This window comes from Trichechus manatus, unplaced genomic scaffold (assembly GCF_000243295.1).
Source record: "Trichechus manatus latirostris isolate Lorelei unplaced genomic scaffold, TriManLat1.0 scaffold00279, whole genome shotgun sequence".
NCBI lineage: Eukaryota > Metazoa > Chordata > Mammalia > Sirenia > Trichechidae > Trichechus > Trichechus manatus.
Genome location: NW_004444215.1, coordinates 514,491 through 520,249, shown reverse-complemented (window position 1 = coordinate 520,249; position 5,759 = coordinate 514,491). Strand labels below are relative to the sequence as shown.

General features: G+C 37.1%; 1 non-coding gene across 1 annotated transcript; it reads left to right on the top strand.

The window, feature by feature from the left end:
* The first annotated feature begins 3,579 nt into the window (after window positions 1–3,579).
* Window positions 3,580–3,686, top strand: LOC111819149 (U6 spliceosomal RNA). Its single transcript, XR_002822911.1, has one exon. It is a non-coding gene; the product is annotated as a U6 spliceosomal RNA (small nuclear RNA).
* The last annotated feature ends 2,073 nt before the right edge of the window (window positions 3,687–5,759 follow it).

Genomic DNA, 5,759 nt, shown 5'->3' with positions numbered 1-5,759 from the left:
TCTTCATTCTCCTTTACTCCAGGTGGTTGGGACCAATTGATGCATCTTAGATGGCCACTTGCAAGCTTTTAAGACCCCAGACGCCACTCACCAAAGTAGAATGCAGAACATTTTGTCCGAAATTATTTTGAAATAAAAACTTTAAAAACTAGAAACACCTCTGGCCACCACACCACCTCCTGCCTGCTCTTTGCAGCCCCGAGTTTCACACCTTACCACAGGCTAAGGACATTAGCAACTTATTCAGCAACTATAAAATGATTTTGGGATGATCATTTTTAAATATTTTGGAAAATTCTGATTTCTGGAGGCTTCCAGCATTTAAACCCTTGGTTAAACTCTTCTACCAAATTGCTCTTCCACTATCAGCCACTTTCCAAATTAACTGAGCATCTTAATAGTATACGTATCATTTTCTGATTCCAAATGAACTAATCTATCAGAAGTTGAACTAATTATCAATAAATGATAGTGAGGAAACTATGAGCCACTGGATTTTGACAGCACAGTCCATATGTTGCTAGCCATCTCCACACACACATTTTATTGGAAAAGTCAGAAGTCAAAGGTTACAAGAATTTGTCCACTGTCATTTAATAATAACAAATGTGAATAATTCTCTATAGCAAAACTAAAAGATAAATCCAAATAAATGTGTTTAAACCAATCTTACGAATTTTAGAAATGAAAATTATGGGTTCATGGATTTTGACCCCCCCATCAATTGTTTTAAAAGGATTTATTTTTTTAACAAAGCTTTGAGACTGGCAGCAATAATGGAAAGGCTGCAGAGCTAGAGTATTATAGAGAATATTATATTCTCTATTGTCGGAATCAACTCAACAGCAACAAGTTTGGTTTTTTTTTTTTTGGTTTGGCACTTTAAATATATTATAATCAATAGATATATCAATTACATATTAACTATAATTATACATGTAAATATACAGTAAAACCTGTGAAAGCTGGAACCTGTATAAGGCAGAAACCTGTCAGAGAAGGAAAACTCAAGTATTTTCCACTAAAAGAAATGATAGAAAAGTGGTAAGAGAGCACCCTGTCAAAGGTGAAAAGCTCACGAGACCTGGAAAAACAAGGCAATCCTGTTAAGTTCCAGCTCTCACAGGTTTCACTGTATTACAATTGATATAAATACTTTAAGTATAGAATAAAGAATAGAAGTATTACTTCTGCATATGGAGATCCCATAATATAAATTATCCCTGGTAAGATCAGCTAACTAGGGGGTACAAACTTCATTTTGCGCCCACTATTGCTTTCTTCTCCAGAGTGTGTTCGGCAAATTGCAGTCAAGGGAAGCCGAGCCAGGGCCGGGGAAGAGGCTGTGGCACAGCCTCCATACTTTCTTTAGCTGAGTGGCTTTGTGCATTGTTCATCACAACAATACAATGCTGAGACTATGCAAGAAACTCATGCCAACATCAGTAGTGCCAAGAGTTACATAAGAAGAGAAAAATCTTTACTTCTACACAAAAGTCTGATGTAGACAATGCTTGATTTAACTGATGTTTAAGTTTTGTATTTATATTATACAGTTATAGTTACAAAATGTCCTTTAATATTGAAACTCATGTAAGAAATATCACTGTTTTTGAGAGACAAGCCCTCTGCCCTTTACTCTCACTAAAACAATTATTCTTATGGTATATTTTATAGTAACAAGAGCTTTCTTTGGAATAAAACTTCTGTGCCATAGCAAAATGAGTATAAAAAGAGAAAATGTTATTTCCCCAAGGACTAAGATCTAGCACCAATCTTTAGAAGATTAAAATTAAACAGGAGAGAATAATACCATTCCCAAGCACTTGAACCTTTGATGAGATATTCATTATTATTGCTCTCAAATCACCACTCTCAGAAAACTTACAGAAGATGAAGAAAAGTTAGAATTCACTCCCACACTCTCACACCATTATAAAGAAAACATTATCGTCATAGGAAAAACTGTAACCCCCTTATAGGCCACTATTTTCCTTCCGATCATCCCTATCTAAATGCCCCAATGTACCTACTTGGCAAATCAGGCACAGCTGCCTGGGGAGACATGCTGGTGGCATAAGATGACTCATGTTCTGTATTTGCGTCATCAGTGTTTCCACATGGTCCACACTGCTCAGTCTCTACACTGTCAGTTGGAGCCTACGAATTTCCAAAAGAGAAGAGGAAAATGACATTTCACTTTGGAGATAAAGAGAGAGAGATAAACAACAGGAAACACAGGCAGAACACGGAAACTTTTATACATTTCACAGTCACAATTTCTAACATTGCTTCAATCAACTGAATACCTAACACCAAACCATCACCAAACATGCTCTGGAAACATATCACTGGGAGATAATAAGGAGAGAGATTATGGGTACCACATGCTACATACACGGTCACAACCAAGAAGAGAAACACAATATAGAGGTGTTTAAATGTTTACAGATAGAAGGCTGTGGCCAAAAAAACAATGCTGCGTGTTGGTAGCATGCTGCCATGGTAGTATCAAGAATGGCAGTTTGGTCACCTTCCATTCCTCGTTAATTTCACCCAAACCCACTGGCTCAGAGAGGTGAGGAAGCTGTGGAAGGACTGCCTCACCACCGACAGGGCCATTTTCCAGAGTTCCCTCTCATGCAGCCCAGGCTTAGGGCAAGAGAAGGCCAGCTGGGGGCTCACTGCTCACATACCTGTATTAGCACTGGAATCTTTCACATCTCTGCCACAAGATTTAGTTCTTTTGTTTAATTTTGGGACTGGCTGAAGACACAGACCCTTGCAGATTTTTTTTTTTCAAGGAACCTGTGTGTGGAAGCACACTTGCCCAGGTCTACTCCCAGCCTCTGAACTTCAGGGAATTGTGCAACCTCACTGTTCAAGTGCACTTTCTGTTCCCATTACTTAGCAAGATATCATTGTGATGGGATATGACCTCTCTTTCTCTGTATCCTTTCTTCTATTCTTTGCCATCACTCTGTATCAACTTAATCACTAGTTCCTTGCCTCCCAGATTAATCTGCAACAGATATTTATATACTCAGATGTTAAGATGTCCATTTGTGTTCTCATGTGTTTTAGCCTATCAATACAAATGTAGTGAGGTAAACTTAAATAACAAAATCAAGTGCAGTGATGCCAATTGACCTGTAAAAAAAACAAAGCCCAGACATGATTTTGAAACCAAAAGGTTACCAGTCTGAAAGGCAATTAGGACTAAAGTGTAAAGACAGTCTTTCAGGGGAGGCAGCTAGAAGTGAAAACAAAAGATGAAATAAAAATGCATACACGGGGACAAGAAAGCAATCAATGTACTTTTACAGAGTTTGCATCTTTGAAGAGGAGTTTTGATTCACCTTTTTTTCCATATTTGTCTCCATGAACAGTATGGGATATTAACGGAGAGGCCTAGCTTCTGAGGCCAGACAGAGTAGGCTTCAAATGCAGATGCAAAACCTGATGACTATGGGAACTAGGAACAAATGTGCATTAGTGGGGAGGGGCATTCAAGGAGAAGTGAGTGTCCCCAAACTTCAAATTTTGCCCATGGTAGCTTACTGTCAAAAGTGCTCTAGCGTGCTCACTTCAACAGCACATATACTAAAATAAGAACAATACAGAGAAGATTAGCATGGCCCCTGGTCAAGGATGACACACAAATTCATGAAGCTTTCCATATTTTTCATGAAGAAAGTAATTACTCAATGTCCCGAAGACAGCAGAGAATATGAAAATATACAAAAAAAAAACAAAACAAAAACAAGACAGGATGGTTTAGTAGGTGTCCAAAACAAAACACCAGATGAACTTTTAGCAGAAGACAAGACACTGGAACTACCTGATAGGAAATTCAAATCTCTAATATTCAGTGCTATCCAAGAAATGAAGGAAAAAGCAGACAAAAAAGAGGAAAAAATAGACAAAATCATGGAAAAGGCAGACAAAACAATGGAAGAATTCAGGAAAATAATTCAAGAACAAAATGTCAAAATCAGCAAAATTGAAGACAAATCCTTGGACATCACTTTGAGGAAAAAAGAGAGAAAAGAATGAAGAAACCAAAGCAAAAATCTGCGAGTGATCGGAGTTCCAGAACAGGGAGAGAAAACAGAAAACACAGAGAGGCTCACTGAAGAACTGCTGACAGAAAAACAAAGGAATTCAGCACAAGACAGTAAGAGGAACAAAGAAAACGTCAGCACCACAAAAAACAAACACTACAAAATGACAGCAATAAACTCACACCTATCAATAATTACACTGAATGTAAATGGACTGAAGGACCCATAAAGAGAGAGTGACATAACGAATAAAAAAAATAGGATCCATAAATATGCTGTCTACAAGACACACACCTCAGAAACAAAGATGTCAATTTATTAAAAATCAAAGGATGGAAAAAATATATCAAGCAAATAGCTACCAAAAAAGAGCAGGAGTGGCAATACTAATCTCAGATAAAACAGACTTTCAAACAAAATCCACCATACAAGACAAAGGAGGACATTATATAACGATTAAAGGGATGATCCATCATGCAGAAATAACCATAATAAACATCTACGCACCCAATGACAGGGCTCCAAAATACATAACACAAACTCTAACAGCAATGAAAAGAGAAATTGACAGTTCCACAATAGTAGTAGGAGACTTCAACACACCACTCTCAGTAAAGGACAGAAATCTAGAAAGAAACTCAACAAAGATACAGACGATCTAAATGCCACAATCAACCAACTTGATCTCATAGACATATACCAAACACTCCAAACAACAGCAGCCAAGTATACTTTCTTTACCAACACACATGGAACATTCTCCAGAATAGACCACATATTAGGCCATAAAGCAAGCCTTAACAGAATACAAAGCATCGAAATTTTACAGAGAATCTTTTCTCATCATAAAGCCATAAAAGTAGAAATCAATAACAGAAAAAGCAAGGAAAAAAATCAAACACATGGAAACTGAACAACACCTTGCTCAAAAACTACTGGGTTATAGAAAAAATTAAGGATGGAATAAAGAAACTCATAGAATGAAACGAGAATGGAAACACATCCTACCAGAACCTTTGGGACACAGCAAAAGCAGTGCTCGAGGTCAGTTTATAGCAATAAATGCACACATCCAAAAAGAAGAAAGGGCCAAAATCAAAACATTAACCCTACAACTCAAACAAGTAGAAAGAGAGAAGCAAAAGAAGCCCTCAGGCACCAGAAGAAAGGAAATAATAAGAATTAGAACAGAATTAAATGAAATAGAGAACAGAAAAACAATTGAAACAGTTAATAAGACCAAAAGCTGGTTCTTTGAAAAGATCAACAAAACTGATAAACCAGTGGCCAAACTGACAGAAGAAAAACAGGACAGGAAGCAGATAACCTGTATAAGAAATGAGATGGGTGCTACCGCAAGAGACCCAACTGAAATTAAAAGAATCATAACAGAATATTATGAAAAACTGTACTCTAAGAAATTTTAAAGCCTAGAGGAAATGGACAAATTTCTAAAAACTCACAACCTATCTAAACTAACACAAACAGAGGTAGAACAACTAAATAAACTAAATAAACCCATAACAGAAGAAGAGATTAAAAAGGTAATTTAAAAACTCCCAACAAAAAAAAGCCCTGGCCCGGATGGCTTCACAGGAGAATTCTACCAAACTTTCAGAGAAGAGTTAACACCACTACTACTAAAGGTATTTCAGAGCACAGAAAAGGACGGAAGACTCCCAAACTCATTCTATG